The following is a 12,947-nucleotide window of genomic DNA, read 5'->3' as shown; positions in this document are numbered from 1 at the left end:
TTTCTCTCTTGTATTTTTCTTTCGATGCTTGCTTATGATTTCCAGTTTTTCGATTGTCCTTTTATAGAAGGAAATCTATAGATTTGATCGTTTGAAATGTCTTAACCGTTAATGTCAAAATGGCTCTTTTTGGGGAACAATTTCTGGATAGCTTCAGACTGCACCGCCATTCCTTTTCTCTGTTTTCTTCAGGCGTCAGGTTTGTCTTCTAGCACCTGGTTTGTCTGTTTGTGTCAGCTGTCTTTTTCAATAATCCATCATCCCATGACTCTTGGAATTAGTCTTTTAGGTGTCTTCGAGGTTCCAATTATTGGTGCAGAAGATTGGCAGACTTCGTCTTTTAGTGAACGGATCCTTCATGCTATCCTGACTGTTACTCAGCTTCGTTTGTTCTTTTCGAATGTTCATCGTTCATGCTGAGTACTTCTAAGGTTAGCTCCGTTCTATTTAATCACTTCTGAAGAATTCTTCAATCGTTAGTCAGCTTCGTTTTGCTTCTGATTTTTACTCCACTCAGCTTCCATTCTGTCATGCTGAGTTCCGTTCTACTCAGCTTCGTTTGTGCTAACTTTTATCCTGTCTTTACTTTATATATTTTTGCACTCAATATTTAACAAACATATTAGTACAATTAAATCAAAGCATCTAAATTTAATTCCCTCTTAATCATGGATGATTTTGTCAAATCAAAATCTTGTGGAAAGGTGTTTCAACAGTAACATCCTTACATTTTCTTAGAAAATAAATGATTAACGCCCTGAGTGATTTATATACACTAACTAAAAAGTGTAACAAGAAAATAAAGGCACTTAACAGGCGGTGTGACGAGATTGAAGAGGTCAAACTTAGTGGCCTCCGATATCTTCTCTAAGACAACTCAACTTTGCATAGCAACATGGAAATTATGCACAAGTTTGTCTTGGAGGTCCAATCAGATTCAAAGAAACTGAGAAAGGATGTCACAAACCTTCAGAACCAAATAAAAGGTTCAAACAAGTCCCATGTTGAGTACTCAGGTATAGGTCAGCGCAGACAGTTCACTCAGTGTGACTGTTGTGAGAAAAGGGGACACACAACAGAGGTGTGTTGGTACAACAAGCGGATTGTCCAATGTGACTTCTGCGGAAAGAAAGGACATACCACTAAGGTATGTTGGCATGCTCAGCACAATGGTGCTGACCAACAACAAAGTCACCCAAAAAGGGTAACTTACTGTGACTTCTGTGGTAAACAAGGCCACACCATCAAAGTATATCGTCACAAATTAAAACATGACTTTGCACCTGTCTATGCTAACAAACGAGGACCCAAAAAGAATTGGGTACCTAAAGATGAGTGATTTAAAATGCAGGTGAGCCTGAGATGCGTGGGAAAATCGAAACTATGGTATATTGATAGCGCATGCTCGAGGCACATGACTGGTGATGAAACTCAGTTCATCACACTTGAGCTTAAACGAGGTGGAAACGTAAGCTTTGGAGACAATAAGAAGGGTAAGATAGTAGGATCAGGTACTATCGGAGGTAACCCCACCATTGAGTCAGTCTCCTTAGTTAAGGATCTCAAATATAACCTATTGAGCGTAGCTCAGCTTTGTGATAGCGGTAGACAGGTTATATTTGATGCTACTCAGTGTCGAATACTCGAGGGAAAAACAAATAATTTGATTTTAACTGCCCCTCGTGTTGACAATGTATATATATTGAGTTTAGAAAAACAGTTTTAAAAAATTATATGCTTAGTGTCTAAAGAGGATAACTCCTGGCTATGGCATAGGAGACTTGGTCATGTAAGCATGGACCTCCTAGCCAAATTAGTTAGAAAGCAACTAATTGAGGGATTGCCCAAATTGAAATTTGAAAAAGATCAATTATGTAATGCTTGTCAGCAAGGTAAACAAACGAAAAAGTCTTTTCAAAGTAAAAACATTGTCTCAACCAAAAGACCATTGGAATTACTACATCTGGACCTTTTCGGACCTGTCCAGCCACTCAGCTTGGGCGGTAAGAAATTCTCCTTAGTCATTGTATATGATTTCTCTCGGTATACTCGGATCATCTTGCTGAGTAGCAAGGATGAAGCATTTGAGATGTTCACCACATTGATTAAAAGGCTTGAAAATGACAAAGACCTAAAAGTAGCTCATATTAAAAGCGACAATGGTGGAGAATTCAAAAACCAACAGTTTGACGAATTCTATGAAGCTGGTGGTATTGACCACAATTTCTCTGCTCCTAGAATGCCCCAACAAAATGAGGTGGTTGAAAGGAAGAACAGAACAATTGTCGAAATTGCTAGGACTATGCTGAGTGAAAATAAGCTTCCAAAGTATTTCTGGGGTAAAGCTGTCCACAAAGCATGCTACATACTCAATAGGGCTTTAGTTAGGCCTATTCTTAAGAAAACCTCATACGAACTTTGGAAAGGGTGAAAGCCCAACACTGGCTACTTTCGTGCCTTTGGGTGTAAGTGTTTTATATTCAACACAAAAGATAACCTTGCTAAATCTGATGCTAAAGCTGACGAAGCGATCTTTTTAGGGTACTCAACTAACAGTAAAGCATATACAGTGTATAATAAACGAACTCAAGTTGTTGAAGAGTCTGTCCATATAGAGTTCGATGAAACTGACCCTGCAGGAAAGACAACTCAGTCCGGCGAAGATGAACCGAGCTCAGCTTCCGCTGACCAAACAGGAGCTACTGAGTCATCAGTACAAGGACTGACCAAAGGTAAACACGAACCCGAAATTATCTTTGCTGACCAATTTATTCCTAAAGATATTGTAGAAACACCTATTCCAAACAACTCAACATTACCTAAAGAAATAAAAATTCCAAGAGGACATTCAAAGAAGTCCATTCTTGATGCCGCTGACAACAAGCTGATGACAAGAGATCATCTTAGAAAGTATCTCGGAAATGTTGCATTCGTCTCAGTAAATGAGCCAAAGAACTTCGCCGATGTTGAGCACGATGACTACTGGATCAATGCTATGCAAGAGGAGCTTGATCAATTCACGAGAAATGAGGTATGGGATTTAGTACCAAAACCTAGGAATCAAAAGACCATAGGAACTAAGTGGGTCTTTAGAAATAAACTGGACGAGCAAGGCAACATAGTCATAAACAAAGCCCGACTTGTAGCCCAGGGCTATAGTCAACAAGAGGGCATTGACTATGGTGAGACCTTTGCTCCTGTTGCCAGGTTAGAGGCTATACATATATTGTGTGCATATGCTAGCTATATGAACTTTAAACTATATCAAATGGATGTTAAAAGTGCTTTTCTTAATGGCTTTATAAACGAAGAGGTATATGTTAGTCAGCCTCCAGGGTTTGCAGATCCAAAATTTCCAAACCAGGTTTATAAACTCAAGAAGGCCCTGTATGGCCTAAAGCAAGCACCACGTGCTTGGTATGAGAGGTTGAACAACTTCTTACTGACCAGGAACTATGTCAGAGGCAAAGCTGATACAACCTTGTTCATTAAGAGAATGGGTAAAAATACATTGCTAGCACAAATTTACGTAGATGATATAATCTTTGGTGCTACTGACGAGTCTATGTGCAAAGAATTTAGTAAATAGATGCAAACTGAGTTCGAGATGTCTATGATGGGCGAACTCAACTTCTTCCTTAGACTTCAAATCAAGCAAGGTAAGAATGGCACCTTTATTAGTCAGTCCAAGTACGCCAAGGAAATGCTCAAAAAGTTCGATATGGAAGATTGTAAACCCATATCAACCCCAATGGGTACTGACACTTTCCTATGCACGGATGAGAAAGGTAAGTCAGTAGATAGTAAGTTATATCGAGGTATGATTGGCTCTTTACTCTATCTTACTGCTAGTAGACCTGATATTCAGTACTCAATATGCTATTGCGCTATATATCAAGCTGACCCTGGGGAATCTCACCTTGTAGCTGTAAAACGAATTTTTAGATATTTGCAGAGCTCGGTTAATGCAGGTTTATGGTATCCAAATTCAAATGACTTCACACTCATTGGATACACTGATGCTGACTATGGATGAGATAAGCTAGAGCATAAGAGCACTTCGGGAGGATGTCACTTCCTTAGAAGCTGTCTAGTATCTTGGTTCAGCAAGAAGCAGTCATCAGTTGCCCTGTCTACAACTGAAGCTGAGTACATTGCTGCTGGAAGCTGTGTGGCTCAAGTCCTATGGATTAAGCAACATCTTGAGGATTACGGAGTCAAAATAGAAACAATTGAAGTCAAATATGATAACAAAAGCGCTATTGACCTATCCAAAAATCCAATCCAACACAACAGGATGAAGCATGTCAGCATAAGGCATCACTTCATTCGAGATCATGTACTCAAGGGTGAGATCAAGCTGACCTATGTACCAATAGATGAACAGCTTGCGGATATCTTCACTAAGCCTCTGGCTCGTGAGCAATTCAACATACTAAGGGAAGCTATTGGTATGTCTAATCCTCTTCAATAATACTATGTGCTTAATTGAATGCTGAGTGATTACCATGCTGAGTGACTTGTGCTAATTTAGTAACTTCTACATGCTGAGTAAGACATACATGCTGAGTGATTATCTTAGGATGAGTTACTAAAGTAGTATGAAAACCCTCTATGTAAAAAAGTGCACTCATTACCACAAAACGTTCAGTATTCTAACAAACTGAGTAAATCCCACTTCCACCATTAAATGCTAGCACGCGTATTAAATAGCCACCTAGGATGACGTAAGAAATAATCAGAAAACATATGCGCCGAATGTGTCATAAATGCCAGGATCTTTGTCGATTAATCATCTCGAGGTAAAACGGCTAGTTCAACGTATAGGATCAATTCGAACCTCTATAAATAGTGGAAGATTTCCCACTTAACTCTCTTTACACTCGAATTCTTTGGCATTCAAATCTCTCGCTCTCTAAATTCCAAAACCTCTCGAAAACCTCTGAGAAAATCATGTCGGACTCTCACAATATCTCCGGTGGTGATTACGACAAAAACCACTCCGATGAAAACCCTAAATCTCCTCCTCAACAGGAATATAGCGAGACTCCCACCAAAGGACAAGGTCAGCATGACCAAACTTCAAGCAAGAGCCCTCAAGCTGACCTCGCAACCTCTTCGAAAAAGAAGAAGAAAAAGAAGGACAAGCAGCCCAACGAAAAGATTTTCCTTAAAGTTTATAAAAGCGTTAAGAACCATGAGGTACTTCGCTGTCGGTGGTTCTCTCCGAGCTTCGTAACGGCTGAGCAACCGTTTTGTGAGTGGATCTCAAAAAATGAATGGACTGGACTCTTCTCCCTTCCTGGTAAAGCCTACCCTAGGTTAGTAAGGGAATTCTACTCCAACCTCTATGTTGACGAAGAAGATGCTGACCATCTGGTAACCCATGTCAAAAGCCAAAAAATAATGATTACCCCAGCTTATCTAGCAACCCTGCTAAACCTGCCAGCCAAAGGGAAAGAATTCAGGACTACAAAGGAGAAACTTGATCACACAGTGACGTTTTGTAAGCCGGCGGACCACAAAGGGGTAATAGCTAGTACATGTATGGGTCAGAATCAAAATATGGCTCACTACCTCCTGACTAACTTTATCTTCCCAAAAATCAACTCAGCATCATCAGCTTCAAACTTCGAACAGTGCTTCATCTGGCACATGCTGACCTATCAACCACTCAACATGCCGGTGTTTCTTATTGGTGCACTTCAACGAAGTACTGGGAAACTCAGGTTGGGGTCCCTCATTACCAGAATCCTTGAAGATCATCAAATAGACTTGATTAATGAGACTGAGTCTTGGGGAACTGAAATCACAGCGGCTCTGCTATTTGGGTTAGTATACGACCAAACCCTCAAGTCTAAGAAGGGAAAAGAGGTCATCGAGGAAAATAAGGAAGAAGTTAATGATGTACAGGATGTGCAACCCAAGGAAGGGAAGAACGTCGTGGCTGAACCTGCTGACCAAGCCAAGCGAGAGAAGAAGAGGAAAGCAATTCAAACCTGTTCCAAAGATGTTGATGTTGTTCCAAAGAAAATCAGGTTTGTATCAAAGGGGAAGAAAGTTGATGCTGAGCAAACTCAGGACACACCTAAGTCAGCAAAGCAATGAAAAAGGCAAGATGAGCCTGAAGAAGAGAGTGAGGAAACTCCAGAGCAACCATTGCAGAAAAAGAAAAAAAAATCTTCGGAGATAAGTCCTATTGATGCTGCCCCTCTTGGTTTCGTGATCTCCGATGATTCGCATTTCGCCAAAAGTCAAGAAATTGATCTTGAGAAAATCCCTGCTGACCAAGATGAAGAAGAGTTGGGTAAGCTCGGAGGACAGTTTGATGTTGAGGAGAGAGCAAATGTTGAGCAACATGAGACAGTTAACACTGAGCTGGTTGAAGAACAAGCTGAGCCAACAACAAAGGAACATCCTGATCTAGGGGTAAATTCACCTTCTGAGTCTCTTGATTCTATTCGAGTTGAGCCCTCTCCTCCAAAGGCTAAGAAATTGAGAAGACTTAAGAAAAAGGCTCGGAAGTCGCCAGTTATTGATCTTTTGGGTGATTCTCCTCTGCGAGATCCTATCACTAATCTCTCCGACATGCAGTTCCAATTCTTCTCCAATCCCACTAAGCCTTCTCCACGAGAACTCGAGAAAAAGCAAGCCTCTGTTACTCATCCTGAGGAACAAGCCAAGACTCCAGAAAATCCAATCCCTGCCGAGCAAGAGCTCGAAGTCCCACCTGCTCAAAGTGAAAAGCATGCAAAGGAAAATCCTTCTCAAAGTGAGTTGACTCCTCCTGCACCAACTCAAACCAACATTGAGCAGGTAAATATCTCTGCTGATCCGCCTCCTTCCACTCCAATATCGCAGAATATTGAGAAGTCAGTTCTTGCAGCTGACCTAAATAAAAGCCCAGCTGTTGACCAACCTGGCCCCTCCGGTTCCACTCGAATTCCGGCAACTGAGCCAATTCCTGAGGCAACATATGTCTATCTTCATGCTACTGAGTCCGGGCGTCGCATTATTGACTCCGCTCAAACTATTCTTCAGGATTTGAACAATTCTCATGCCGATGCTGCTGGGTCTGCAAATATTGAGTCACCACAAATCTCGTCTGTCACTCAGCTCCTAAATGAGATCAAAGGTCTCAAAGATCTGGTAAGTCTAATGGCAACGGTCCAAACACAGCAACCCAAACAAGAATCCATCGTCAAGCTGGCCGAACTGCAGTTAATGATGGTGAATCATATGGATTCCCTTCAAGGCCAAATTAATGCTCTTTCTGTAGTCAACACGGGCTATGCTACCTCTGCTGAGTTGAATCAACATTTTACCAAGTTGAACTCTGAGCTGACCGGCACTCGCGAGCTAATCTCCTCAACTTCTCAATGTTCGGTCGAACAAATTAGCGAAGCTGTCCGTCTACTCAACTTAAGTAAGGAGGAAATGGAAACTGATCAACTCAAGACGAACGAAATATTGCAATACTCCAGAGCCACCTACAAACATGTGGGCCACACGAATGCTCAACGTCAGTTTTATGATTTGGCTTTGCTTAAGATGTACCATCAAGCTTATGCCATGTGATAGGGGTCAAAAACCCCTATCTTTGGGTACGGTTTTAGGACGGTTTTTAGCGTTACTTAGTTAATAAGCAAGCAATTCTCGCATTTAAATGCTTTTGTGTGAGTTAGTTAGAAATTGGAAATGTTTTATTTACTTTTCGTTGTTTAGGCTCGTTTTATGATCAATTTAGGCAAATACGGCCAAAATGGCATGCATATTATAATTCCGTTATCTTTTGAAGCTAATTGATCCGTCAAAAGTCGCACCAAACAAAGCGTTTGCTCAAAATAAGCGATTGGCGGGTCAATTTAGCCTTTGGACTAATGCTATCTGGAGTTTTTGTGCATGCGCAGGGATAAGTTCGGGCGAAAAACACACTTTTGGCATTCGACGACCGCGTAGATGCGTGCTGGGCAAGACTGCTCGACGAACTGGCCTATTTAGGCCAGCTCACCGATCAGGCCCTCAGAGGCCTGCTCGGGCGAGCAGGGAGCCTGCTCGCGACGAGCAGTGCCTGCTCGCCCTGCTCGGCGAGCAGACCTGGGAGAATTGGTCAAAAAGACCAATTCCGCCCCCATGACTCCACGACCGGCCCCACGACTTCCTACCTGCATAAGGACACGAAATAGGTCAAGAAAAGGGCCCGAGCCACGCCTATAAATAGGATTTTTCCAATGTAAATTAGACATCTTTTATCTTTGTAATTTTCTTAGCTTTCACCTTGAGAAATCCTCTCCACCTCCTCCATATCCTTCAAACCTCCATTGAAGACACCTTCGAAGCTCCGCTCACCGAGGATTTTTCTTCTTTTATATTCTGTCTAGCCTCTGATCCATGTTATGAATCCTAGGCTCATTGTATCTTCATGACAATACTTTCCATCTTTGATATATATTATAGTTCTGTTTCTTCAATTGTTTTATTGCTTTAATCTTTGTCTTACGCTTTGTCTGATTGGTTTAACTCATTCGATAATCCCAAAATTAAGTTGGCACATATTGCGAGCTGAATCTGACCTAGTCAGTGCCTATAGGATTGACGACCCTATAGAAGATTAAGCCCAAATTGCTGAGCCTTAGAGCTAGTTTCGGCCTTACGAGGGAATCACGAACTAGGGACCTCAGGAGGATAGGTAGGGTTAATCGCCTCGGACACAAGTGACTTAGATTAGGTTTTAATTCCGTTGTCTAAACAATCTATTTTCATTATCATCGTATCCCCTCATGTTCCTTCGGACAATTGCATTGGTAAAAGATCACTTAGGAGTAGTTTAACTTAATTAGGGGTAGAGTAACTTAATTAGGCGTAGAATAACTTAGTTAGAATTAGATAACTTAGCTAGGAGTAGTATAATTCAACCTAGGAGCAGATTAACTTAAGAAAAACCAAACTCAAAACCCCCAAAGCCTAGATAACACCTGAGACCAAGTAGCTTGATACTTGCAGAAATAAATCCTGTGGACGATACCTGGACTTATCCAGAATTTTATTACTTGATAACGACGGGGTACACTTATCCCTTAGTGAGTCTCCTTTACGGGAGGCGCATCAAGTTTTTGCCGCCGTTGACGGGGATTTATTTCTTCTGCAATATCGAACCAAAGGTCGATTTGTTAGTTTAGGCATTCCTTTGTGAATATCCTTTGTTTATATCGTCTATACCTGTTTATATATAATTCTTTATATCTTCTATACTAGTTCATATCTTTGTTCATAACTATATACTTTTACTTATCAACTTTTGTGCTAGAACTTCACTTTTTCTCAGCATTCTCTGATCAATGAATTGGCAAGAAAGAGTCGAGTGGCAAGCTCAAAAGTTTACAATCCCATCAAGACAATACATTCATGTCCTGGAGAATGAGGCTCCCAATCCCTCCATGGCCGACTTAAATAAGAAAATGGATATCTTGATGGCGAAACTGAGCCTCAACACCAATGAAAGTGTAAGTTTTGTGGGTAATCACCAAAGGTATAATTCTAACCCCAATTCTTATAGCTTTTATGGTAGTGATTGAAGGAGACCTCAAAACTCAAACCTGTCCTACGGGAACCCTAACATGTTGAGGCCTCCAAATAGGTTTGTTAATAAGCACAGGGAAAACGAATTGGGAATGTTCCCTTACGAACAAGCAAGCCAAGTTCCTCCACAACCCTCTAGCTCACGAGATGAGGTGTTGTCCCTTTTGAAAGGAATATCAGCCCGACTTACAATCAACGAGGAGGTTTGCAAGGACTTGAGCAACCAATTGGCTCAAATAAACCATGAGATGCAAGAGCAATCCCGAGATGCAAGAGCAATCCTGAGATGCTCTCCCAGGTATAAAGGAAAACATAGAAATCCCACAAAGTGAATCAGCTCAAGCCATCTCTTTGAGGAATGACAAAAAGGTAGAACCAAGTCCACTATCACATGCATCACTCGAGGTAAGTGAGGAACCGGAAGCGGTAAGCAACCCCGGTTCAAAATCTGAAATTCTAAATCATGTGATAGAGATAAAAGATCAAATCAAAACTTGTGTATCTCAACTACCTTTTCCTCAAAAATTAGAAAAGTTTAGGTTTGCTTCATGCTCAGAAGTTTTCATTCTCTTCGACCTACCAAGAGAATCCAAAAGGGAGCAAACCAAACTTTTTCATAATATGTTTAAATTCGACCTCCTGTTTTCATTAAACTTATTAGAGGCACTTAATCCGTTTTGTAGGTACGGGTTATTTCTCAAGGAGTTCGAGTTCCTAACGCGAGTAGAAGCTTACATCTAGGAAGGAACTCCATGTCGAGCTAACCGACTATAAAGTAGCGCTTCTTGGGAGGCAACCCAAGTTTGGATTAAACTTTTTCTAGGTTTGTTTTTCTTTTTAATTCAATTATAGATTTCTGTTTTTAACTTTGGTTAGTAAGTTGTCTTCTCCACCCTAACTTCTTTCACATGTGTTTTATTGTTTTATATGCAATGTTGGAACTTATTGCATGATTTAAGTGCGAGGAGGAGGGGTAGACAAACTTACAAAAATTTGTATAATTTTTAAATTTTTGTTGCGTCGTGTTTAGTTTAGTTTAAATGTTTTCGGGTTTTATTTATGTTTTTGCATGTTTAGGACCTAAAACCGTGAACCTCCTTCGAATCTAAACTTCGTTATTTGTCCTTGAGGGCTGAGAACCGAATCTAAGATTGCATGACAACTAGTTTAGGTGTAGGACACAATCCTTGTATCTGTAAAAGCATGAGCTAAAGTTTGCATTTAGACCCTACTTTTGAAGAAATGCTAAAATCATTACTTAGGTAGATAACTTAAGAATTGAAGGCATGTGATGTTAAACTTGAGTTTGGGGAGAACTAGTAAACACAAAATTGAAACCCAAAGAATTGTGAGTTGAATTTGAGCCCAAGAGCGAACATCAAAAAGCTCTTTTTCTTGACATTTTTGTGTGAATGCTTTGACTTGTGGAAAGATTACAGATTTTGCACCTAATACTGTGTTGAACCTACATACAATGATTTGAGATGGTAGATGATGAAATCAGCCTCATTAGAATTTAACCCTTTTCTTTACCTTATTTTCTCTTTTTCATCCACTCTAGGAAGCCCCTTTGAGCCTGTATTTTGTAGTTTGTAGATTTTTCTTTCGTTCTAACCCAATTTTTGCAAACCATCACTTGGTTTGTTACTTAACCCGAGGTTTTGCAAAGCTCACATTGAGCCTTTGTTTTCTTCTAGCGCTTTGTCTTTGTTTATGGCATTATAGTAGCAAGCCAAAAGGCTAAGAAGTGATTGAGCAATACTATCCAAAAAAAAAGAGAAAAACAGAAAAAGAAAAGAAAATAGACGAACAAAAAGGGAGAACTTCATTCTCCAGTTCTTAAAATCAAAACGTCCCAAAAAGAAAAAAAATATAACGAATAAAAAGCTCAGTCACTTCATACTCGCTAAAGCCATTTTAACTTTGTTTTTCTAGCGCTAGAACTATTAACCTTTGTTGTACCTTTAACCCTCTAACCACATTACAACCCCAATTCGAGGCTGTTTTTTTATATCATCGGAGTCATATAGCATAGTAGAGGAACTCGGATGAACATGCAAAATCAACGTAACCCTAAGTAAGGACATAAGCCGAGAGTAAACACTTTAGCCACCAAAATTGTGTGAAATGAGTGAACTACCTATGGTGAGGTGTTTTACTTAGCGATCCCCTTAAGCTCGTTTAATTGAACATGTGTCATTTTTCTTAAAACATATGACCTATGATAATTGAAATGCGGCTTTTGGATATCGTGTCTCTACTTTGTATTTCCGAATGCATGTAATTACAGATGCTCGAAATTGTGTCAAGCACCTAGTCAAACCGGGAGGTTTTCTAGCTTGCTTGTGATTACGGGTTTAGTTTTTTAGTTTACTTGGGGACAAGTAAAGTTTTAAGTGCGAGGAGGTTTGATAGGGGTCAAAAACCCCTATCTTTGGGTACGGTTTTAGGACGGTTTTTAGCATTACTTAGTTAATAAGCGAGCAATTCTCGCATTTAAATGCTTTTGTGTGAGTTAGTTAGAAATTGGAAATGTTTTATTCACTTTTCGTTGTTTAGGCTCGTTTTATGATCAATTTAGGCAAATACGGCCAAAATGACATGCATATTATAATTCCGTTATCTTTTGAAGCTAATTGATCCGTCAAAAGTCGCACCAAACGAAGCGTTTGCTTAAAATAAGCGATTGGCGGGTCAATTTAGCCTTTGGACTAATGCTATCTGGAGTTTTTGTGCATGCACAGGGATAAGTTCGGGCGAAAAACACACTTTTGGCATTCGGCGACCGCGCAGAGGCGTGCCGGGCAAGACTGCTCGACGAACTGGCCTATTTAGGCCAGCTCAGCGAGCTGGCTATGCCAGCTCACCGAGCAGGCCCTCAGAGGCCTGCTCGGGCGAGCAGGGAGCCTACTCGCCGCCTCCACGACCTTCCCCACGACTTCCTACCTACATAAGGACACGAAATAGGTCAAGAAAATGGCCCGAGCCGCGCCTATAAATAGGATTTTTCCAATGTAAATTAGACATCTTTTATCTTTGTAATTTTCTTAGCTTTCACCTTGAGAAATCCTCTCCACCTCCTCCATATCCTTCAAACCTCCATTGAAGACACCTTCGAAGCTCCGCTCACCGAGGATTGCTTAAGCTCCATCCTTAAGTCCTAGGAAGACGCCTGCATTGGTAGACAGGTTCCCTGAAAGGGATTTTTCTTCTTTTATATTCTGTCTAGCCTCTGATCCATGTTATGAATCCTAGGCTCATTGTATCTTCGTGACAATACTTTCCATCTTTGATATATATTATAGTTCTGTTTCTTCAATTGTTTTATTTCTTTAATCTTTGTCTTACGCTTTGTCTGATTGGTTTAA

This window comes from Euphorbia lathyris, chromosome 4 (genome assembly GCF_963576675.1).
Source record: "Euphorbia lathyris chromosome 4, ddEupLath1.1, whole genome shotgun sequence".
Taxonomy (NCBI): domain Eukaryota; kingdom Viridiplantae; phylum Streptophyta; class Magnoliopsida; order Malpighiales; family Euphorbiaceae; genus Euphorbia; species Euphorbia lathyris.
This window is presented reverse-complemented; position numbering follows the sequence as displayed.